A 25,218-nucleotide genomic window follows, 5' to 3' on the forward strand; every position below is an offset into this window, starting at 1 on the left:
TTAGCACAGTTCTCTTCCCCACCACTCTCAGAAAGAAAAATGGCTTGTGCTCGGGATATCCTATGAAAAGCCCTACTGGTGACGTCACCGATCGCTTCAAACTACTGGTAAGTGCTTTATATATTCTTTAAGTCCAAAATACACTTGCAATCTACCCCCGTTAACCTCACAGCTGTCTTCCTGTCACTCCTGGAACAAGGTAATCAATAATATAACCGGACTGCGCACACTGCGTCGCCTCGCGTGTGATACGCCCCTCGACAGGAGGGCTTAACCATCCAATTATCTTCCGTATTGGGCAACTAGCTAGCTACCGCCTACAGGGAAACGTCATCTACCTATCGAGTTTCTTGCTCGAACAATAGGGATCCTCATCTACTCATTGATCAATACATGGCAACTCGTAGGAAACCACACACACACACACCCTACACGTAGTCGCGACCTAGGCCAATCAGTGTCTACGAGCGGCCGCACGTGATGTTTTCGTGCTCCGCCCCCCTCTCTCGCGTAACGTAGCCGACTGCTCTCGCACTCGTTCAGCTACCATTCATTTCATTGCCTACACTAAATTGTTAAACCTTTGCTGCGCACCTGTGCAACACCTCCCACCTCCCGTATTTAATTCCTCCCCCCTCCCTCACAATTTCACATTGCTTGTTGTGCGTGGCATGCTCACCAAGTTCTCTTGATGCGGGGCCGCTCGACTGCGTGCACCCCTCCAAGCGGCTCGCCACCTCCCCTCGTCTGGACCACGTTTAGACACTCGCCAACCGCGGGCGGGATACTTCTCAACCGGCTCCCGAAGGCCAATATCCGGATTGCGCTGTCCGGTCTTCTCGCAGTTCTGTGATGGTCCTGTAGTCCTCAGAAGGGGGCAAAGGCAGAGGGGGCCGCGCCACCGGGCCTCCTCACAACGGGAGTACCTGGAAAAAAATAAAAATAAAAAAGCAGATCTTAAACAGATCTCAGCAGTGCCTCCAACTTGTCGGGGGGAAATTCTGCCGGGGTCGGCCGGGCCATCCGCAGACCTCTGGGCAGGGAGGCCCCAACTCCTCCCGTATATCCCAAAAGAGATAGAGTATGAGACACACGCAAGAAGCAAGGTGACTCTGCTGTTTATTAGACAAAACGGCAGGGATGGGTCAAGGAGCGTACGCGTCCGTCCTGACACACACACAATCGTGGGGCTCGCAGGCCCTTTTTACCTTAATATGACGCGCTACTTGCATCACTTCAGAAGGTTTAGCAAAAAACCTATTTCCACTCTGGATTGGTTACTCGAGTGGTAGGGTTAGTATAGCATACATATAGAGAACGGTGTTAGTGGTTGAGGGTTAGTCAGTTGGTATACCTGGGCTGTCCCTTTAATTTGATACATGAAAATTGTTACATGAAGACCTCTGAGGATTGGTCAATGTTAATGGCGTCAGTGATAAGAACCCCATGTTCTGATTGGTCCGCTTACGAGCCTCCCAGTCTGGGACTACCGCTGTTCCCAGCTTGCGGTGCACCTGTCATTTGCAACAATGTTTTACTACGGGTAGGTGTAAACAATGTGAGGATTTATTCATATGTTGGGAGGTCGACTACTCCCACTGCTGCAGATGTCCAATGAGTCTGTTAATTGTATCTGCCTGTGTCTTGAAACGTGGGATTCAGGCGTCTCCTTCCTCCTGGGCTTGGCATCCCGTCAAGTTTGGCTTTGTCACGTGAGGTGGGACCGTGTCTGAGGCAAAATTCAACACAATTAATATTGTTTTTCCTACTGTGTGCCTGGTTTATCTTGCAGGTGCGACCTTGGCGTCGGCTTGCGGCGTGCGAGATTGCAACATCGTGCCCTTGGCGGTGTACTTTCGCCGGGCTCATTTTGCAGGGTCTGCATCCCAGCTCTTGCTTATTCAATGTTCATGGAAGCTTTTGCTTGCGGCCTACTTGGGCCTGGTGCATAGGTGGAACCGTTTGATGCAGAGCGCTTTAGGTTACGGTATCATATTGCTCTATCCTCAGTATCGTGTCTCCGTTTTTTTCTTCAGTATGGTACATGGTTCTTAGAAGAAGCGTGAGCAAGCCTTTTAAGATAAGTTCATTATGCGTCTTGCGTTTCTGCATTTTGAGAGCCTATGTGGAAAATAATAAAGATGCACGTCCGTGGGTATGTCTGTCGCCTAGGTCATAGCACTGAGTATGTTCTTCGTGTGGATTGGTGTGGGAGTGTCCGGTGTGCATGTTTGCACAGGTGTGCTGACAGTTGGCTAGGTCGTCATGGCATCTCTAACGACGTGTAGGTTTAGTCGAGTTGATCCGTGCCTCAGGTGTCGGCATGGACAGGGCGGGCTGCTGGGTAGATGGGCACATCCGTATGTTCCTGTACCAGGGTATTTGGTCGTCTGGTAGATAGGCAAACTCCTCTCGTGGCGGGTGTCTAGGCCGTGATCCTCTAGGCCAAGCGCGAGAGGGGAAGGGCGGGAGCCTGTTCTTCCATTCTCCCACTTCAACTTCATCAATCATCTGGCCGTGAAGCTTTGTCAGCATACCTATGGCCTCCATCATGAGAAGATATGAATGTGCAACATGATTCACCATTTTTTGCACAAACACCTCCATCCATTGCTATGATCATGTCCAAGACATATCTGTTCTGGAGAGTCATCAGTCGTATGGGTCTCACATCTTCTTTGATTGCATTGCATCTCTTTATAGTCGTGTTGATTGTCTGTAGCAATTCCCATTTTGTAATCTGAAGCCATTTGGTATTTGCTCCAACCTGGACACTCGGCATGAAGATCAATGAAAACAATGAAACTGTCTGGATAAATAGTCTGTGCTCCTAGGGAATAGCATCAAAAGCTTCTGTAGAATTTGCTGAGAAATAGTTTTCTCTCTTCATTCTTCTTATCAGAGCCACAGATCTCTTCTTTCTCAGATGAGAATCTGCCTTTGGAAAAGTGTCAAGGTGTAAGTCGCTTTTCGGAACATGAATATTCACTAATGAGCATTGTGCTCCCCAATCCTTGGGTAGTCTTGGGTAGCCTCATATATGTTCTGGATCCACAAGCCCAATAGTAATCCATGATTACTGCTGTTCCAAGTATCATTCCTGGTACATCAAAGAATCAACCACAGTTCTGATATTCTCCAACTTTTCTTGTGCCATTATTTCTGAAGCACAGCTTTGCACTCTCCAAAGGCACTATCTGCAAGGGTCCTCCCCTGTCTTTGACCCAGGTCAGTAGTTTAGCAGATCTTGGCCATAATGGCTTGCAGTCATTCTGTACTATGTCAATGGCTGTTTCATAACAACCAATGACCACCCAGGCTCTGCAGATCACCACTTCTTCTTCCCATCCATCTGGTGATAGTACTGATCCCAAGATCTGCATTTGGCCTCTCTTCTTCCATCTACAAATTTCTTCTGCAGATTTTCCTGGACTCTCCAGTCTTTTCTTTACTTCCCAATGGATTCCCGCTCCTTTTACTCCAGGCTTCTCCTACCTGATCACATGATTCTTGGTGCGCTTTCTGTTTCTTGTCTTAGAGTCTTGCACGTAATCATCTTCATCTTGATCTGTCCATTCAGTTGCCCATTTGAGATAGGCATCTCTGCCCATAAACTGGCTTCTTGTTCATCAAAGTGCTATATGGGAAAAACAATGTGCTGCCTGGACGTCTATTTCAATAACTATGAAGATCTTAGACTTCCCCATACTATAAGGCAGGAGTGCACATACAAAGCATTCCTCCTTTGAGGTACTTCTTCCTACTTCCCTCATATGTTGATACCATATGTTGTTTCCCAAATGTGCTGTACTATCCAGGTAATCATTTAGCTCAAAGTCATCCTCCCTGGTATCTCTCTTAGGTCTCATTTTTCTCTTGTGATCTTCTACCATCATTTCATGAAGTATACCAGCATAGTTTCTTCTAAATGGCCCAATCACAGAAACACTCGTCAGTGGACTAAGTTTATTAACTGAGTAGGTTCACCTTTCAACACCCATTTCTTTTGTCTCCCTTGTAAAGCCTATCTCTGGTGTCCAAAACTAATCTCTGAGACACTGTTCGCGTATTACTGACTGTCAGTAACATTTACCTCAGACCTAGGTGCAGGGGTGCAGGAAACCCAAAAGATCTGGGGAGGACTGGGAGCACCTTGGGGACTTTGCATTTTTTATTTTTTTGTTGTGTTTTAGTCAAAGAATTTGACTTTTGACAAAATTAAAATAGTAGTACGTATTAAATTACATATATCAATACTGTATAAAACAATAGAAAAGAAGAAAAGAAAACAGAAGAAAATTAAGAAAAAGAAAAGCAGTTCAGAGCATAATATACTTCAATTTGGCGTCTCACTTCAGAAGGCTCAGTTCACGTAAAAATGTCACCACTTCCCAGTTCAAAAGGCTTTCATGGCCTGAGCATAGCTCATCCCAAAAAGGCCTTGTTTTTCTCTCCCACCCCAGTTGGTCTGATGATCTGCTTTTCTTCTTGTCTTACTCCAGGTCTCCCAGCGACGGACCTTTAGAGAGATCTTTTATAATACTCTCACCTGCACCTTAAGTGCAGATGCTTTATGGAGTTTCGCCAACCCATCCTATCCTATTCCACTTGAACCCTCAATGATGGAACATGAGTCTGCCCCTTTACAGCAGTGTACGAGCTGCAATCATACCTGAGCACCATTGTATTTCACTGGATTTGCATGGATAGCGGTACAAGTGCTCTTGTGAATCTCGAGGCTCTGTTTTATGTTTTTCTGGATCACTCAGATGGCTTATGGTGGCCTCTATTAAAACTTGTCTACAACTCATTATACAGCTGGTGGTTGGTGCCAAAATGCAGTTGCATCCCTATTTTAAAACAGGCTTTGGAAACACCAACCATTTGGGCTTTAATGTAGGCATGACAAAGGCACTTGCCAGGCACCACCATAGTGGTATTAGGTACCCTCTGATGGTAGCAGCTGCAAAATGGTGCAAGTACCTGGACATTTAATAACAGTGCCTGGCAAATGCCCGATATGTATACACAAGCAAACACTTGCCATTGCTGATTTTAGCAGGACTTCAGTGAAGGAAATACATAGTGCTAATAGAGTGGCTGAAGGGATCCCTGGAAAAGACATTTGTATTACACCAGTAGTATGTTCCCAGCTCCAATTAAATTATTAACTGCACAGGGCTTTGTAGTAAACATCCCTAAGTCAATGGCTTTATCTACACCCAAGCACCTCCTATGGCATTTCTGCCCTACCCACTCTCCTTTGTGTTCTGGTCTTTCCTGCATCCCTCTTTCCCCTGCACACACTGGTCATCCCGTGCTGCAAACCATCCTATCTTTCATCTGCATTCTGTTCTTGTTCCCATCTCTTCTCTCCCTTGCTCCACTCTTTTTCTGTCCTCTGCATTTTCTACCCTTTTTCACATTGCAGTCCCACACTCTACTGCACCCCAGTCCCTCGTTTCCCATTCCCCCATGGACAGCACCCCACAACGCTCATCTGTACACTTACTCAGCACTTTCTCCTCAGTCTTCAGAGCACCCTCAATATCCTTGGGTGCTTTTCTACAACTATTAGTCATGCTCATTGTCGTACCTCATTTTGGGGTCTTCTCCAGGTCACTGTCCAGGTAAGGCCGAGCCAGTACTGTGCACACATGCCTGTATTTATTATTTATATGCTGCTTTCCGCTTTCTGGATGATGCCCCCCCCATACCTGTATGCACCGCACTTGTCTGAGACCACATGTTTGTCTCACCTGCACTGTATGCAGTGTCAGTATATGTATGCACATGTATTGACACAGCAGTGGGTTGAGGGGGGCAAGTGGGTAATGGGGATCATAAGCCACTGGAACTTCTATAAGCTAGTGCACAGTTCTGGATGCGCTAAGGAAACGGAACGGAAGATGGAAACATGCTTCCTCTCAGAGCAACAGCATTAATACTGCATATACCCTAGGTGACCACTGGGAGTACTGGGAGGCAAACACACAACACAAGGGAAAGTAATGTGCAACGGAGCACGGACAGTAATGTGCACTGGCACACAGGTCCTTGGGGAAAGAGGCCTGCTAATGAGGCCATACAGTGCTGTCTTGGGTCACCGTCACCAGGTAAGTAGCACAATGTAAGTGACTGACCTGCACTTATTTTCGGTGTGTTGAGCTGTGGGTTCAGGTCTTTGTAGTATTTACACATTAGCCTGCAGGGCAGGTCTAAGTTATTTCTCATTTCTGCATTCATGTAATACAGATTATTCTTCGTAGTCGACACAATTTTCAAAACGTCACCTCCCTCGCATGACTTATTTATTCCCAAAAGGCGCAGGTGGTGTGGCGGTGGTGGTGCTCTGACCTCACACTGCACTTATGGTTCCTAAATCCGAATTCAAGCTCTGTAGACCATAAAAAAACAAGCTCCCCTCAGCCCCGGGCCAACTTCTCCCTGCGATTCACACCTCCCCTCAGCCACAGCCACTGCAGTCTCATAGTTGGGTTCAACTGATTCAAATGAATCCACAGACGTGGGAACACATCCATTTGCTCCGGGGACAAGCAACTTGTATTTCACACCCACCTTTGTGGTCCTCACGAATGCCCTCATTATCGGGAAGAACACACTGCACAATACACCCCATTATGAGCTTTAACATAAACAAATAGCTTAATTTTCCAAACAATGGAGGCCTTCCCAGAATAGTGCTCTGGAGTATGAGCTTGCCAGGTATATCACCACAAACCAGTTTGCCTGGGGCGACCTACAAACAGTTCCACCAGTGGGTAAATATTGAATCCCTCTGAGCGGGGGGCTTTTTCTGAAGCCGTGTAGGTTTTCAATGCACTTGTGAGCATATTGCGCAAAACAGGGCTCTTGGGTGTTGATTTATCATTTATGTTCAGTAATGGGGCTATGCGAAATGTGAACAGTGCATGTAACACATCAGCAACGTATGTAGTTTGCTCATTGTTTAAAAGTGCACATTACATGCACAGAACAGCCCAATTTAGCACTTATGTGCTGTTGGGTCACCTCACCTGCATGCAATTTGAAACCTTCACGAGGCATGGGACGAAGCCTGTCTTTTCCTGTTATCATGAAATAAAACGAGGGTTCGCCCCTCAGGTTTTTCAATACATGATGAAACATTAAGAGGGCAGGATTCTCTGATCAGTTTGCAATGCGCTGCGCGTGTTTAGAACCTGTATAAATATGATGTTGGCACATTCCCTCTAATAAATAATCCCCATGCCGCCTGCACTGCACTGGGGGAAGGGGGGCCATATGACTTACCTTAAGTATGGTAGCTGAAGTCTCTGGAGGTCGACTCGCAGTCGGTGTCTCACTCTGTCTCCCTCGATATTAACACACTCTGTCAGACAGTCACTTTCAGCAGGAGCACGCATCACTGCCTGGCTTCACCTTCGTTTTGGAAGCTGAAGCTGTGCAGCAGTGCACTTCTCAGGGGCACATGCAGTTTGTTCCCCGGCCTGGGCACGTGCAGTTTGTTCTCCGGCCTGGGAACGTTCCAATTGCGCAGACGCGGGGCACGCATGAGTGAGCAGCAGAAGATCTTTTTTTAGCCCGCTGCTGCAGACAGTCTGAAGTTAACTTTTACTTTTGCACACTGACATTAGAAGTATTTTACACGCTGCAGAGACAGAAATTCTGGGGGGATAAATGTCATGATATCCCCCCCAATTAAAATTGTGGGCGGGGGATTTGTCCCTCCTCTTCCCCCCATGTCCTATGCCCATTCCTAGGTGATTCTTTATCATTCTTTGGAACAGGGACAACTACATAGGGTCTTGTTTGCCTAGTAGTTACAACGTTCATACCTTCTTTCTGCTTAGGAAGATTCTCATGAGTCTTTTCTCCATGTACAAAGATGTAATAGGATGGACGCACAGTGAATGAAAGCAGTATTATGATGAACAGAATGCAAGCATGAATACCACAGAGATATGAGAACATGCAGCTTCAATTTGTTACACAAGGTAGATGTCACTCTGGATCTGGCATGATGCAGGAAAACGTGACTGCTAGCAGTTCTCCCCACAATTGCAGGATATGTGCGCAACACAAAATGGAAAACTTCAAACATGATCCGTGAAATGTTGCCAATGGATAGCCCCATGGGCAAATCCAAACAGGAACTCAGTGAGAAATGAATCAGGCTACTATATCCTCTTCCAGATGTCGATTACAAAATCAAGATCTGGCATGTGTTTCTTTTTATCAAGGATTAAGCATGCCTTAGTCTAATGTCCCAAACTCCGGTGCCTCAAAAATGAATATCTTCCCTTGACTCTTTCCCAAATGACTGAAAAGAGTGTTTGAAATAAGACACACGGCCTCATTACAGGTCGGGAAGTCGGAAATAACAGTGGCGGTAAACCCGCCGCCACTGTTAATTCCGGACCGCCCGATCCTGACTCCTGCAGGCAGGAGATGATGTTCCCGCCAGGTCTGACCGGACTCATAATGAGGCCCACAGTCCAAAAACCTTTATGGGCCTCATTACGAGTCGGGAAGTAGGGGATACCAGGCACCGGTAATCCCCTACCGCCCTATTCTGAGGTCACTTGGCGGGGACCGTAAGGAACGTGTGGTCGGACCTACGGGTCCCGCTAAGGGAGCAGGCCACAAATAACGGGCTTGCCATTCGCAAGCCCGTTATTTGCGCCCTCCCCATTCCCATTGAGCCCTATCTGGGCTCAATGGGAATGGGGAATGGTTCGTGCAATGGGGAGTTACCGGTCCCGCCAGGGTCGGACTAAACCGGTAAGTCCCCATTGCACCACACCAGACCCGGTCCCATTATTGGTGGCAGTCATAGCACAAATAGCACCATGACTACCACCAATCTTGTAATGAGGCCCTATGTCTTTACTCGACAGCTTCTGCGTTCTCCTTCCTCATAATAGACCTAGTCTGCATGTGCTGAGGTTCTTCCCCGATGCTTGCTTCCGAAGGGTGCAAGGGTGAAAGGATCTCTCCAGCATAGATCTTTATTCTCCCAGAAAAGTCCAAGCGTGTCTGCCCTGCCCTTTGAATGCAGACGGCGTGACGTCTTCTACTATAAAAGGACAGTTGAAGCAGGGCTCGTCACACTTTTTCCTTGTAAAGTTGTGAATTAGAACCGCATCTCTAGGGGACACTTTAGGAATACATAGTTCTTGAAATCAACTTGTTGAAGCATCTCCTTCGGTGTTCTGTACTGCCCCACACCCTTTTCGACGTAGCTGATCTCAGATGACAGAGATACTTGAAGTTATACAAGCAAGATAGTCACGTAACCCCATTCCGAACAGTTCTAAAGTTGCCTGGGCATAACTTCTAACACTGGAGGGAGATGTGAGGGGTGTCCTCATTCGCCTCCCTGCCACTATTTCATGGGGGTAAGATTGTTATCCAAACCAGGTTGGTTGCTTAATGCATATAATGCCAGTGGTAGGCAATTCAACCACCCTTTCTTCAAGTTAAGCTTCAACTTGGCTATTCTTTCTTTAAGCAAGCCTTTGAGCATCTCACAGATTTCATTTCCTTTTGAATGAAAAGCCAAAGAAAACTTTACACTGTTTTATACCAAACAACAAGCTAATCTGTTCAAAGATTTGATTCACAAAATGAAGACCATTATCTAATCTTAATACTTCGCATATTCCCCATCTTGGAAATATTTCTCGCACTAAGAATTTTGCTGCACAGGTGGAGTCAGGGTGTGTACACGGACCAGCTTAAATCGATTGTGAAAAGGGACAGACTACTACAATCATGTATCTATATACATTACATACTTGCAGCATATCGACATAGTGGATATGCAAATGCTGAAAGGGGCCATTTAGGTCTCGGGATAACGCCACTAACTGTACGCAGTGTTTGCCCAGCAGTGAATCTTTGACAAACCATACAATTCACTACATAGAATGCAACGTGTTCTAACAAATTTGGTACAAAACCACTCCTCTGCAATAGTTTCAGCAAGGTTTTCTCTAGTTGTATGCGCAGGGTAGAGTAGCTGTTCCAGCGCCACCCTTAATAAGGCTACAGGCATGACTGGTTTACCAGTGCCGTCTTGTCACCATAATTCTTCAGAGGGGTTTAAAGAACACCATATTTGCATCCATCGATGCTTCTTATCTTGAGGTGCTTCCCCCTGGACCTCTATTAATTGTGTCTTTGAAAAATTTCTATAGGATTCAGACACACTCATCATTACCACAATTTTTTCATTTACATTAGGCATATCAAATGACATGATCATTTCTGAACATGTAGCGCATTTGGCTTTATCGGCTGCTGCTTTATTTGCATGTGAGCTGCGCATTTAACGACTGTGATGGCTACTGGGAGTTGTAGTGCCTTAATAAGCCTGTCCAATAAAGCAGCATGCTGCACTGAAGTGCCATCCACTCGGAGGTAGCCCCTCATTTTCCAGTGTTCTAATCCTGCTTGTACCATCGACATCACATAGGCAAATTCACTGTACACGGTTACTTCCTGATCTACATGATTCTGGAGCAAGACTATCAGAGCCACTACGTCTGCAGCCTGTGCTGAATAGTGAGATGGTAGCCCTGCACTTCTCAATTTTTGAAACTCCCTTTGGCCGTGTTTTAACCACAGCGGCACCTGTATATCTCTGTCCATCATTTTGATCGATCCTCGAAGAACCATCAATAAAAACAATTTATCCCCCTGCCAAAGCATTTTCTTTTATCCTTGGGATTTCATCATAGAACTCTGCATAGTTCAAACAGTCATGCACATGCTCACCCTCTGCCAGTGAGTCAGCTACATACATGGCAGGATTTACTAGTTTGCATCAAACTATTTTAATCACCGGATTTTATATGATTTCCTCATAGGCAGAAGCCCTTTGAGAAGTCAACGTCCCTTTCGGTTTCTCCAAGATGGCAAATAATTCATGTTCAACAAACAACGTCATAGAGCATCCCATCGCTGTATTTTCAGCCTTATCAATGGCGAATGCAGAGGCTGCCAAAGATTGTTCGCATGGAAAATGACCCCTCATTACTGGGTCTAAAATCCCACTATAATATGCAAAGAGATTGTACCCCAACGTGGTTCTCTGTGTGAGGACTGCTGTCATAACGGGATGATTAGTATGTGAGAATAAAAATAATTCCTCAGCATAATTAGGAATCCCTAAAACTGGAGCTGTACAGATTGCCTTTTTCAAATCATGTAACCCTTCTTCCACCTCCTCAGTACCAACTATTTTCTCTTGTGTTGCCAGTACTTTCTTTAGCGCTTGTAATAAAGGCGTTATATAAGAGCTGTAATCAGAGACCCATGCTCTGACATAGTTACACAGTCCCAGCAATCTTTGCATGTGCTTTATCGTGTGTGGCTTTTTGGTTTTCAAGATAGCCTCAGCTCTTTCAGGAGTAACCTTTTTTCCCTCATGCGAAACCAACTGACCTATATACAACACTTCTTGTTGACAATACTGTAACTTCTAAATGTCAACTTTATATCCTTTATCACCAAACTTAATCATCAACTGAATAGTATCATGTCTTCACCTTTCCTCTGAAGTGCTGCAAACTAAAATGCCATTTATGTATTGCAACACAACATTTTCAAGATTAATATTGCTCAAGTCCATCTGGAGAACTCTATTGAAAATTGATGGAGACTCACAATATCCTTCAGGTAATCTCATGTTTTATTAACTATGTATTTCTGAATGTAAAATAAAATTACATCATATCCTGTGAGTCTTTGTGTAAGGGGATTGAGAAAAATAAATTTTTCAAGTCAATCACAGTAAAATATCGTGCTTCAACAGGAATGTTACATAAGATTGTAGCAGGATTGGGAAATATAGGGAACTCTACCTCTACAATCTGGTTTATCGGTCTTAAATCTTGAATTAGACGCCACAACCCAAACTTAGATTTATTGATAGGGTACTCTGATGTATTGCACAGTGACTCTGACATCACCAAGATGCCTTGATCCATCTTGTCGGAAATTGTTATAAAATCCCTTAATTTGCCTCTCGAGACATAGGATACTGTTGTGCTCAAGGTAAAATTGCCACTGGCTTCAATTTAATCTTTACTTCTCCAACCCCATTCAATAGGCTTACATCGTAAGGGCCTGTAGTCCATAATGAGACTGGCACTTTTGCCATGTCTTCATGAAAATATTTGGGATGCATTTGTGCTATCATCATTTTTTAAGGAACCTCTCGTTTGATGGCTCGTACCCAATAAGTAATGCTCATTTCAAACACTACTTCATCATCAGAAGGATGATCTCCAAACAGATCTTCAGCAGTGACATCAGTTAATCCGTATCCCTCCCCGTTGGCGATTACTCTGCACCATCGTCTTCCTTCATAATCATTTCCATCAAGCAAAGCCATTTCTCCTCACACTATGGCTGCTTGTAGTTCTAAAGGAAAGATTTGCCTTTCCTCTTCATCCATAGGTATCTTTGGCCTGAATAAAAACTCATCAGGTATTCTCATAGTTCTGCCTACTAGGGCTGGTAGCCATGTCAACCAAATGTTAACCCCATAATGAAAAACGTCAGGTTCCAACGGAACTGCTCGTATGGTCACATGTCCTGCAAATGTCATAATAAATTCACTCATGTTTAAACAATGCTTTACTGGTGTTTAAACAAGATTTTCATATTCAAGTTAGTCATCAAATCTCAACCTAATATATTGACAGGTGTCTGCCTTGAATACAGCAATGGCACCAACATGTCACATTCTCCTATAGGGACTGGATATTCTTCAGTAAAAGGAACTCTGCTTGTAGCTCCTGTGAAACCTTGAGTATGCATAGCATTGCCACACATTTGAAATTTTCCTTCTTTTATACACAAATGTGTTGCACCCATGTCTACTAAAAACAACAACAAAAAAATTGCCTCCGATACTGACGTCATCAAGTAGCCCAGTGAGCTGTCCTATTGTGGATACTGCACCTGTAAAATCATTCCCTCCATCTACAGTGACACTCCCTATTCTAGGAGTCATTAACTTCCCCATGCTTGTGCTTTGTTGTATCAGCATAGGTGAATGATGTGACCACCCTTAAGGCGGATTCACTGCTGCTTGCTGCATTTGCAAACCTTGTGCATTCTTGACGCTTAAGCCGGTTGCACTGTTTGACACTGAGCAAACCCATCTCCACTCTGCTGTGAATACGCAGGTGGTTTTGAAGTCCCCCCTCTTGAAAATTGACCATTCTGCACAAGCCTTTGACTTCTACACATACAAGCTAAATGCCCAGTCATTCCACATGCCCAGCATATAAGAGGCAGAAATCTCCTATTCTGCCCATCCTGCATATCTTGATTGGCATTCTGCATATTTTAATACCTACCTTGATTGCTCTGAAAGTTTCCCTGATTGTTCTGCCAATTCCCTTGATTATATTGAAAATGTCTACCTCGAAATCCTCCTCTTCCTTGTGGAGAAAATCCATTATTACCCTTATCAAACTGCCTTTGATTACTAATCTGCGGCATGTTTGTTACCTGCTGTGAATTTGATCTGTCTCCACTAGTTATCATCGCCCCTTCAATAGCGTACTTAGATACCTTCTTTTGCACTAACTCTGCCACTTCGAATGTCCTAATATTATCTTTTTTGTGATTCTTTTCTTGCACAAGTCTGAAATAATGTGTGATGGTCAGCTGAGTTTCTGAGCACGGTTTTGCCTCTATAACCACTAACCTCTTGAGCTGTTTCTGTACCGGATCTGGCAGCCCTTGGCATAATATATGATAGAACACAGGAATAGATTTCCCCCAAGCCTCGCTTGCGTCCAAGGCTCATTGCTCTTGGAAATTCTGAATGTAAAAAAGCAGGTCTTCCCTTTCCTGCATCTTTTTCGTCATTATGGCTCCCATATCGGACGTGTTTGGATACAATATTCTAAGCACTTTACAGATTGCCGCTCTGCAGTTATTGAATGGTGCTCCGTCATGAGCAGTGTTAACCACAGTAACACCAGCATACCCTGCACTGGACCAAATATCATCAGCTCTCTCTCCAAGGATGGCAATCAGGAAACTCCTAATGTCCACTGTAGCCAATGTATTTCCACCTGTCATCTTTTCCAATTCATACATCCATTTCCCAGCACCAGAAGTTAAACTCTGAAGTTTACACCTTAAATTATCCTTGTCCATCGGGGCTAAGGCATATACTGTGGTCTAGCTCCCCCTTTCTCTAACAAGGGAAACTGTGAAACCTCAAATTCACTCTCATTTCCCATTGTCTGTCTATTAATGGGAGGGACAATATTTCTGCACTGCCTTCCTCCTGGCAGCAACCTTCATCTACTCACATAAGGTGGCGATTCCCCCCTCTCACCATGGGGTTGCCCTTTAGGTTGGTCTGACTGTGTCAATGGTTTTGATGCCCGAGGTATAGGTACGTCTATATCTGACCATCTCACTTCCTTATCCATTGTACAACAACCCTCAGGACTACATATGTCACCTGTCTCTTCTCCACAGAAGGTGTCTCTGTCTCTGCCATTTCCTGTGCCCAACTCGTATAACTTCTCTCCTCTTCATCTCTGTGTAGAGTCAGTCTGTCTAAAAACAACTCCTTCGGCCTCGTTCTACATGTTGCTCCCTCTGTATCGTACAACTGTGTACTCTCGAGCCGATAATGTTTTCCCTTCTCTTTTAATACTTTCTGGGCTCTCATGTCATGATAAACTTTATCAATCGCTTCCCCAATGCTTCTAGAGTCAAACTAGTCATCTAGATTTATTGTATATGGGCCTGGTAAAGACTTGTATTCCAGGAAGAACTCCTCTATATTTCCCCATGCTACTTCTGGATCGGGATTCCTTACCTCCTTCTCCATGAGATCAAGATCACATGCTCTTTGCCTTCTTTTTTTTCTATGTCATCATCAAGCTCTCTACGCTTTCTTGCATCCTCCCTCACCATGTCTACCTCTTTGTTCTTCATATCCCTTCTTTCGTTTGCCCTTCGTATCCCCTCATCTTTTAGGTTTTGTATTCTCTTATCCCTTAACTTCTGTTCCCCCTCTTCTATTCTTTTTCTTCCTAAAATGTCCTGCTCATCGATTGCCCTTTGTCTATTATCTCTCTTTCCTACTTCTTCAATTGTTCATCTTAATATAACTGATCCCGTCTTTGTCTATCTTTCCTTTTTGTCTCTTCTTCTTTTGATCATTCCTCCCTTTCTCTATCCTTTTAATCTTGCCCATCTTGATCTTCTCGTTGTCTTACAATCTTGATGCCTTTACCATTGAGTTTGAGCAAAATCTGTCCACCCATCCATCCGTTCTGTAGAAGTGCTAACTCATCAGCTTTATCTCTTTCTCCCTTTCATCTCTTTATTTCTCTTCCTATATCTAAAGATGTGCTTGCTTGATCACTTCCCTCCTCGTCGCATCTCTCCTTGTCCCTCGGGACCTTAGGGAGTACATGTTTCTCAGCATTTTTCTCTGAGTTCTCGTCACTGCTTAGCACAGGCGACTCATATGCCAGGTTGCTATACCCTGTTGCAGCCCTAAGCTCCCTCAATGGGTACAACCCATCGTCTTTCTTTTTTTTGTCATCTACTCTAGGTGGGGCGGGGGAGCAGAAGCCTCCTCACCCCCATCTTTGCATGTATTAGGAATCCAATATAAAGGAGACAGCTCTTCTCTTTCCTCTTGGTACATTTTACAAAGTTCAAAGCTCGCTAGTCGCTTGTCTAGCTTTTTTCTCATATTTGCTGCATGCAAATATGTCATCATATGCTGCAGGACTACCTTTGTTAGTGACCCTCATTGCGGCCACGACACAAACATTTTGTCTGCGGTTCCCTTAACCCATTCCTCACAATAATGTCTAAGCTTAGGTGCATGTTTTGGCAATTGTTTGCAGAGGTGCACAAGTGGAATAACATCCTCCATTTTTGACTTGTCACTGTTGACCATCAATACTCATTTGCTTTTGTCACAGATTTTGAAAAAATATGTTTCAGAAGAACAATATTATATGAGCGTGCACCAATCGTCACAGGCTGCAATCCTTTTAAATCACATTTTTTTACTTTAATCTTGTTAAAAAACACCATCAACTTAAATTTGTACAAACAATTACATTTTCTAACCTCGTGTTTCTCCCTTTTTCATCAATCACTTTTGACTATTATGTCATTACCAACACATAAATACATAAAACAAACAGACAAACAGACATACTCGACGGTCACATATATCTCTTATCTCTTATGATCTTTTCTCTAAGACTCGTCTTGCCCTCTAAATCAATACTCCTACAGAGTTTTTATCAACCTATTTAAGTTACGTTTTTAACCAAAGTCATTTCCTACAGCTTCCACTATGGGATTTTAGGTTCAGATTTCTTCTTTTACGTTCTTTAAAACGCAGGCACAGGGCGTATTCTATTATCGTGGCATTCTACTCACAATACCTCTGAATGGCTTGGCCTCTCACAAGTCAATTCCTATTCAATATTTTACACTCTTATTGTACGTTTACCCCACCTCTCTCTGTTACACTTCTTTCCCCCTTATTCCTTCTTGTCACTCATTGCACATACACAGTTTTGCCACCTTACTCAGTTTTTACTCACCATTCACATGTTCGTCTTCTGACTCTCTGGATCATATGCCTATTTTACCGCCTCTTCAATGTTCCGTTCATTCAGCTTCTCGTAGACCATGGGAGAGGATTACTTCTGAAACCGGAGGGACCCATCACACCGTACTTGTAGGATTTTAGTAATTTAAACTAAACCACTATCTACAGGGAGTTTCACGTCCTGCTAGCCGAATGGCAGAAGTCGTGCAATATTGCCGACCTCCAAAGTTTACTTATGTCGATGGATTTTTTAAAATATCCTCTCCACTACCAAATGAACTGAATAACCTCATCCCTTTAAGATGAGTAGCAATTACCCTGGAGATGGATAGGGATGCCAATTTTATTCATACATCAATAATCAAAACGACTCAGATAGTAGGCAAAAAGGATAACTGTTTTACTATCAATTATCTAAAACACAGAGTTCAACAAACATCAACAAATTTGCTCAATCCCCCTACTCAACTAGTTTCATAAAAACTGAGCTTATACATCAAAAACTTGTCAACATTGACAATGACCTACTTTACTACCAACGTCATCCTACATGGCAAACTACAAAACCCTACAAGTAACTGTGATAGGCTTTTAGTGAAAATCTAAGTATCCGATCTATACTACCCTAAAAAGTATGAAAATGTGATTGGTTACTTATCATCAGGTGAGGTAACTAAGCCCTCCCTCTAAAATGACCACTATGAACGTCACTAAATACACAACGTCCCATTGGCTACCGAAACTATAGGACCCTTAATTATGCAGTCCTCTACTATTGGTTGGCACTCTAACCTTTGTCATCACTTTTCCATCCATGTCTAGCAGCACACAGGCTGGCCTTTCAGGTGCTGGTGAGCTCGTCTTAACCATAGCTTCCCACCAGTTAGCATATCAATCCATCATCACCTCAGTGGTCTGTTCAGTCAATTAGGCTTTGAAGCTCGGCCTTGAGTTTTTTCTGTAATCTGGAGAATTCAGGGGAGTGAAGGCACTCTCTTTCCTCATGCTTAGGTGTGAGCATCTTGCTCGTCCAACATCATCCTTCCACGTGACTGAAGACAATGATTTCAAGCTTTTACTGTATTTAAAATACTATTTTTCAATAGACCTCTGATGTCTTCCTTGTTTGTTCATGTCTTTTGAACAGGAGTTTTGTTCTTTCCCACGAGTTGTATCCAATGTTGGTTAACTTCAGCCTGATAAGACCTTGGCTTCTTGACTTGGCTTCAGGGCTCATCCAACCTTGCCTTTTTGAGATTCACTTGGTTATTTAAATTTTTGTTAGCTGTGACACACTGGAAATGCGGCCTTCTTGTAAAAGTTCAGCACTTCTATCACATGTAGTGGAAACATCCATCCTTTACTCTTTATGCATATATGTATTTATTGGTGCATGCCGCAATCAATTCACTATAAAGCTAGCCTCAGGATAACTTTGTCTGCTTGCATTTCTTTTGCATCTGTACACGTGTAAACTAACTTGATATCTTCATCCATTTTATGGCATAAGCTTCTTCACCTTGATCCCAAGATGTCACTTATGCTTGATAGTTTCTTGATGCCTTATAGAATATCTGCATTCTCTAGTCTCTGCATCTTTTCCATGCACGTCAGCTCAGCTTTGTATGATGTCACCATTTATCCTTGACACTCATTTGCTCTGCTTCTTCCAGGATTTCATTGAAATTGCCATCATATTTTCTTGTATGCAAGTACGGTTTCCTCAATGGGAACCGTGCCTCCAGGTGTCTCCTACGTATTGATATCCTCACTGGTACTGCACGGTTTTCATATTCGGGTTCCCAACATATAGGCAATGTGGGTGAGGTGGTTGAGGTGGGGGTACTTGGCTCCTCCTCTACAGAATGTATACCTAGATATTCCCCTTGAGTCAAGCACAATCCCACATAGGTTTTCTTAGTTTGCCACGTACTGTGATGTCACATATGAGAGTTTTTGTTACAAAATACGTTTTTTTAAAGAAATGGGTTGAGACTATATTGTGTGACATCTGTTGATGATTGGTGTAACTCCCTGTTTTAAACAATTGAAAAAAAAAACAGTTGAGAGAGACATTTTTTCAACTTCCTGAGTTGGTTTTATTATTTTGTGTCACAGTATTTCAGCATCCCCATTTTTTATTCAAACCTATTGCCAAACCATGCAATTAAAAAAAAAGTGTGTGGCATTGATGTCATCTTTGATGTCCTGGGTGTTAGTCTTAGCAGTGCACGGTAGTGCCGTGAGTTATGGTGATTTAGCTTACCATAACTGGCGAATTTCTGTTTTTTTTTTATTTGACTTGAAACCATAACATCACTTTAATAAAGTTTTTTCTTTGAATTTCATAGGTTTTTATTAGTCCAACATAACCATAACATCCCTTTAACAAAGTATTTTCAGTGAATTTCAAAGGTTTTTATTAGTGCAACTTAACCATAACGTCCCCATAACAAAATATTTTCATTGAATTTCATAGGTTCATATTAGTGCAACTTAACAATAACGTCCCTTTAACAAAGTTTTTTCATTGAATTTCATAGGTTTTTACCAGTGCATGCTATTTTCCTACATCTTACTAATATCATACTTACCCAATATAGCAATGTTTGTGTCCAATTTACAAAGTGTCACCTTAAAACTCTGCCATTCCCCACCTTCTGGAATCATTTTTAAAACTTCCATACACTTTTTGCAACTATTTCAACTAGTTTTGCATCCGTAGACGTCTACGAACATCTGATTTCATAGTGGACCTTCCGGACAATGCCACATGTCCATACGCTGGCGTGCAGCATGATGACGTGTCTGAGAACCTGTCCGCACTTCACGAGAATATTCTGCTTCACGGACAGTTCAGAACTGCATTTTCTACTGGTCTATGAATTTTCAACTTCAAAATTTCCCTTGCACCGCTCCAACACCTATTCCTACTCATTATACATTAACACTCTAGTACACAGTACATACTTTTAGCAAAACTGCTATTTATCTTAAAATGGCATCAGGTAATGCCATCCCTCCTCCCCAAGAGCCACCACCACTGCTGTAATCAAGGAGCATGAAAAACACTGCCCCTACCTTAGAAATAACACAATTGTAACATTTTCCCTTGTCCACCTACCCCTCCATGTTAGTGTTTGGTTCCTCTTCCCTCATTTCCCTCCCCACCATTCATTCACAGATCTCCTGCCAAAAAATAATACATCCAAAAACAACAAAATAAATATTCCTTTAGGAACCACCTTTCACAGTTAAAAAATTAAACAAAAAAAAAATGTATGAACTCCATCTACTTTACATTTCTCAGTAAAGTACATAGACTCAATAAGATATTCCAGCATTTCCATTTGCATTTTGTGTTATGCTAATGGGAATATTGTGGCATTCATCCTCCATTCCAGGAACTGGAACGGTGGATACTGGCCCAGCAGGCCAAGTTATCAGCCCAAGCGAAGCGAAGGTGGATAACGAGGTCTCTGGACCCTTATCCCTCCATTCCAGCCCCTGAAATGGGGATGAAGGCCATTATCCCCTATGTTCCCAAAGCCAGAACCCGGGGTGCTAAAAAAGAGGATTTTTCTTCCTACACCGGAATGCCTGCATCATCCCGGTGTAGGAAGGAAAATCCTTTTCTGAGATGGCCACTATGGAAAGGGAAGGCGAGGGTTCCATACAGGGCCTCTCTTCACTTTCCATGGCAGCCTGCAGAAGGCAAAAAGAGAACCCTATGACCATATTATCACAAGCACAGTTTTCCTCCCTTTCAGATCTATCCTAATTTTGTATAACTTTACCACAAAGCCAGTCCAAGGTGGACATGGCCACTTTAATCCTATGTTTTGTCCGTTGTGGTCATGGCCAGTAGCCAGATTGTCCGGATCATGACCTTATTCCATGACCCGGACAATCTGCCCACTGCCCATGGCCACAGGCTACCCCTCAGTTACTAAGGGTATACCACCATTGTTTGTAGCTACATTATGACATTTGCCAAATAATAAAACACTGGCACTTTAGCAAAACCGTGCTTGTAGGTCATTACCAATGCTCCTTACGCAAGTTTGCTAGAAATCCACCCATGTTTTATTTTTTGAAAAGTTTCAAATATATGCACATACAATGATCATATAACCTAGTCCCCACTTGACAAAATCCATTCAGACTTTACGAAAACATCTTATCTAGATCTATAATCTTTCTGCGAACCTTTGTGTAGATTTGTCAAATGGCACCACATTTATAAGCCCTTACAATATTTAGGCACCCACCTCTAATTTTGCTCCCTCTTCACAAAATCCCACCAACCTTTGCAAAAACATTCATATCTAAGTATATTATCAGTTTCACAAATTAAGTGTTGATTCGTCAAATTACATATCATTTATAAGCCTTTACATTATTTTGGGAAAATGTTGTGAATGTTTCATGTTTCTCCTGGAAACGTAGCATTTACTTTTCTCACTGCCCTAGGAATTTGTTCCATGACATGCTCACATTGCCTCCCACAAGTATCACATCACTGCACTTGAGTTATTGAAGTTTTGCATTGTCATAGTTAAGGACAATGTCATGGTCCATCAGTGCCTCAAAAAATATACCTTGACATTTATACATTATCTCCAGAGTAATAGCAGGGCAGTTTCTTATTTTCCAAAGAAAAGCAAATTGACATTTTCACCTTACCCGTAGAAAAATAACATGGCAGTGCATCATTGACCTGGAAAATACTGTATCTCATTTTATTTTGCCTTATATGACTGGCACAACACTTTAAACAGTGGCAGGCCTGTTTTACCATGCCTCAATTAAGCACAGTAACATGGCACATCATTTTCCAATGGAAAAAAAGACGATTGCAATTTAGCATTGCCCCCATACAACTGTAAAGCCTTTATACATTGTTCCTACTAAAGTATAATGCACGTTTTCCATTTCCCCCTAGGAAATGAGCTCCTGCCACGATTGGCCATAGGCAACTACTATTGCACTGACAAAGAAACCTCAGAAGTTTGTATTGTCCCAGAATATGTGTCCATGCCACATTGCTTTCCAAACATATTAATGCTAATTTCTTAGCAGTTTAACATGGCCTCATTTAAGTACTTTGTCATTCTATGTCATTGTCCCTCGAAAGTGACCATGTAAATTTCACTTTTATGCCAGAAAATTAAATTGCCAATTTCTCTTTGCCCTCAGAAAATTGACCAATACTGACATCACACTGAAGCCAGAACAAAAAGTGTTTTGCAGCTTTCTATTGCCCTCAGAAACTTACCTTGTCAGTTTTAAATTGTCCTGAACCATGCTCCATTATAGTTTCACATTAACTGACTATTAATAATGGACTGACCAATTGAACCACACCCCTTTACATTCTAAAACACATGTTTCACAGTCACATTTACTCAATACATAGAGCAGTCAGTTAAAGCATGTTTTTAGTTTGAGTATTAGCTTACTAGACAGTGAACACGTGTTTTGACCTCAGACACAGGTCTTCCTCAGGCCACTTGTTAGGCAGAATCACCAGCAGTACCCTTTGGGAACACTACAGGTAATTAGGAAAACAAGTGTCTGCTTATTTAATACATGCACTGCCCTTAGGCCATTTTGAAGTGCCAAGAAAGAGCATAAATTAGGTGTGCGTAGGCAAAAGGAAAGGGGAAAATGGGAAGGGAAGGACAGAACATCAGAGTATGTTATGCACACTGTGTTTATTTCACTTACAGCGCCTGTGCCAGTTTCAAAGTTTTGAACGGGTTACAGGGAGAGGAAGGGAAAATTCAGACGGGACTAATTGGCAATAGGGCAATGCCCAAAGTGCAGGATCAACATGCTAGAGCGGGCCAGTTGTATGGGTTAAAGTGGGCCTGTTTTCTGGTCAAAGTTGGCTAGTTTGGTGAGTTACTACACTGTGCATTGTACAAAACATGTTAATTCAAATAAAATACTCCTTTGGAACATGTCAATCATTCTGTGACAGGAGATACAGTTTGACATTTGTGACTTTGGACCATGATTTCATTAGTACACAAGCCTGACCCTCGAGAAGGGTATAGAAGAGTTTGATGAATCTACAGTGGCAAGGAGGCAACCCTATTGCTGCCTTTACAATGCTTTCCGCTCATCTCTTAAGTCTGCTTGAAAACATTGGGTCGGAACGGGACTGAACAAGGGGGCAGAGAAAGAAGAAGCGATGAAGACAGGACGCACTGTCTGATCACCTCTAAATGTTATGTTAAGTTGACCTGTACCGCTCACCATTACGATCTGCATGGTCTCCAGGTGCTCTTGTGGCTCTCCAATAAAGCTGGTAGGGTAGGTTAGAGAGGGAAAAAGTATAGGGATAGAGATTGTGCTCCTCTGTTGGCGCATGCAGAACCAGGAGAAACTGGCCTCTGTGTGTATTGGCTTTCTGAGAGTGATTGGACTATGCGCAGAGGTGTAATGTCTAGTGTCTTGGTCATTTGTTTGCAACAGTTTGTGCTTTTGACAGACCTTTGGTATAAGTGTTGTGTGTGGTAGGGCTGGCCTGTGGTAGGCCTGGCCTGTAATATTATGTGAGATCCGTGTGCGGTAATGTGCAGTATTGTGCAATAGCACCTTGAAGAATTTATTATGCGGCGAATGGATTTACCATACTAAATGACCCCAGAGTCAAATAACCAGACAGACCAAAAGTATTTGGGCATGCTTTACAAAGTGTTTGCCAATGGGATTACGTCATTGTAAAATGTTTTTGTAAATCAGAACCTTGTTCTTCTTGTGGCCCAATGTCTCAGGTCCCCTTACTTCTTGTGCTAATTAAATACTTTGTGGGGTACCTTTATCAGCCCAGCAGAACTCCACTACATCACCAAACTGCATTTTCAGCATTTACTAGCACAATGGTTGCACTGGCGCTGTTCAGCACCATTGCCTTGCACCAAAACTGCGTTTTTCAGTCACCAAAATAATGGCTGCTCTGCCTTTACCAGCACATTTGGGGCGAGATGGAACCTGGAACACCCTGAGAATGGCTGCCTGTCTTTTCATTATGTGCACCAAAGAAAATAATTCAAAGGCAGCGCTGCTATGCTGCCAGCTCACAAAATCCCACTGAAAAAGAAAGTGTTCTGCATCTAAAATGACTGCACACTGTTGACCTGTTCATCTTTTCAGCATTTCCCAGTTTGGTTCCAGTAAGATACATTCAGGTACACCCATATTCAGGGTGTACACCAGCAAATGGGGGCATTCCTCAATGAATAGCATGTTGTGTCAGGAAAAATCTGTGAAAGAGCAGAGAAATTCACACCAAGCCATACAAAAAACACTTTACTATTTGAAACAAAATAACACAGACAAACCCTTCATAAGAAGCCTTCTCTCTTTTTGATTATGTCAGTTTCAATGTACTCTTGCCTTGGACATATTCCTGTGTAGTAGAAACTGACTAAGGCTATAAATAATGTTCAAAATCTAGATGTGAGAGAAAACCACATTTGTGAAAGTGACATCCCAGAAGAATTAACCCACGTGTAAAAGGGTGCTTTTGACAAACAAGAAAATGACTTTTAAAAAGTGAAATGTTAAGCTAAGCCCTTTGCTTGCATAGAAATGTGATGGAGGTTTGCTTGAAACATATACATGGTATTTCTTACTAAAAGACTTGCTTTCTGGTTAAGGATAGAAAAATAAATAAATACATAACATTATTGTGAAGCCAGCAGAACAAAGCCATCCCATTTGATTTAAGAGACTATTCAGTTTACGTCATTTATTTCAGTAACTAAAAGACATATTAATGTGAAATTATGACCATTTAAATGTCTTGTTTGCACCATCAAAATAAGACTTTGTAGGTTTTTTTTAGCATTTTGGAAACACAAACCCCAAGAAAATGTGAACATACATGGTACAACTTTGAAAATTAATATGAACATGGCCACTGATACTATGTATACAGGTTTAAAATGGTAGAATTGTAGGTGAACTATTTTCCACGCAAATGGCAAAAGATTGACAGAATGACTAAACAGAATCATACCGTCTTGGGATTTGTATAAGCATGTGTCGTGTAAGATGAGTAGTCTGCCCATGTAAATTTCCTGATGATGACATTTGTAAATATGAGTGTTTTGTTCCATAAACTGATTTTGGCAAAAGTAACTTTGGTAGAACAAAGCACATTGTAAAATCACCCACCATAAAACTGAGTTACCTCCTTCAGTCCAATCTGCTTCCAGGGAGGAGGCAACATACATAGGCTGACCTATCGGATGTTAAGAGGTGTGTTTAGCTTGAGTCAGCCCCATAGTAAAATCCAGTGATGTTATGCTCCTTATATAAAAGGGAGGCATGGGGAGCTCTGGACTCTCTTCTGACTTTTCCAGCTCTAGCGCATCCTGAGACCCAGACATTCCAGATTGACCCTGCAAGATTCCAGATTCCACTGCCAGGCCAGAGCACAGCTGACCCTATTCAGGGAGAAACACTGATCTAGAAACTCCCTACAAATATCCCAACAATACAGGGAGAAAAAGGTAAAAGCTGTGGTACCCTTTTGGGAGTATCCTGTGACCAGACTGGTTTTTCCCCGCTAC

The sequence above is a fragment of the Ambystoma mexicanum genome, chromosome 8 (assembly GCF_040938575.1).
Source record: "Ambystoma mexicanum isolate Mex_15411 chromosome 8, UKY_AmexF1_1, whole genome shotgun sequence".
Classification (NCBI taxonomy): domain Eukaryota; kingdom Metazoa; phylum Chordata; class Amphibia; order Caudata; family Ambystomatidae; genus Ambystoma; species Ambystoma mexicanum.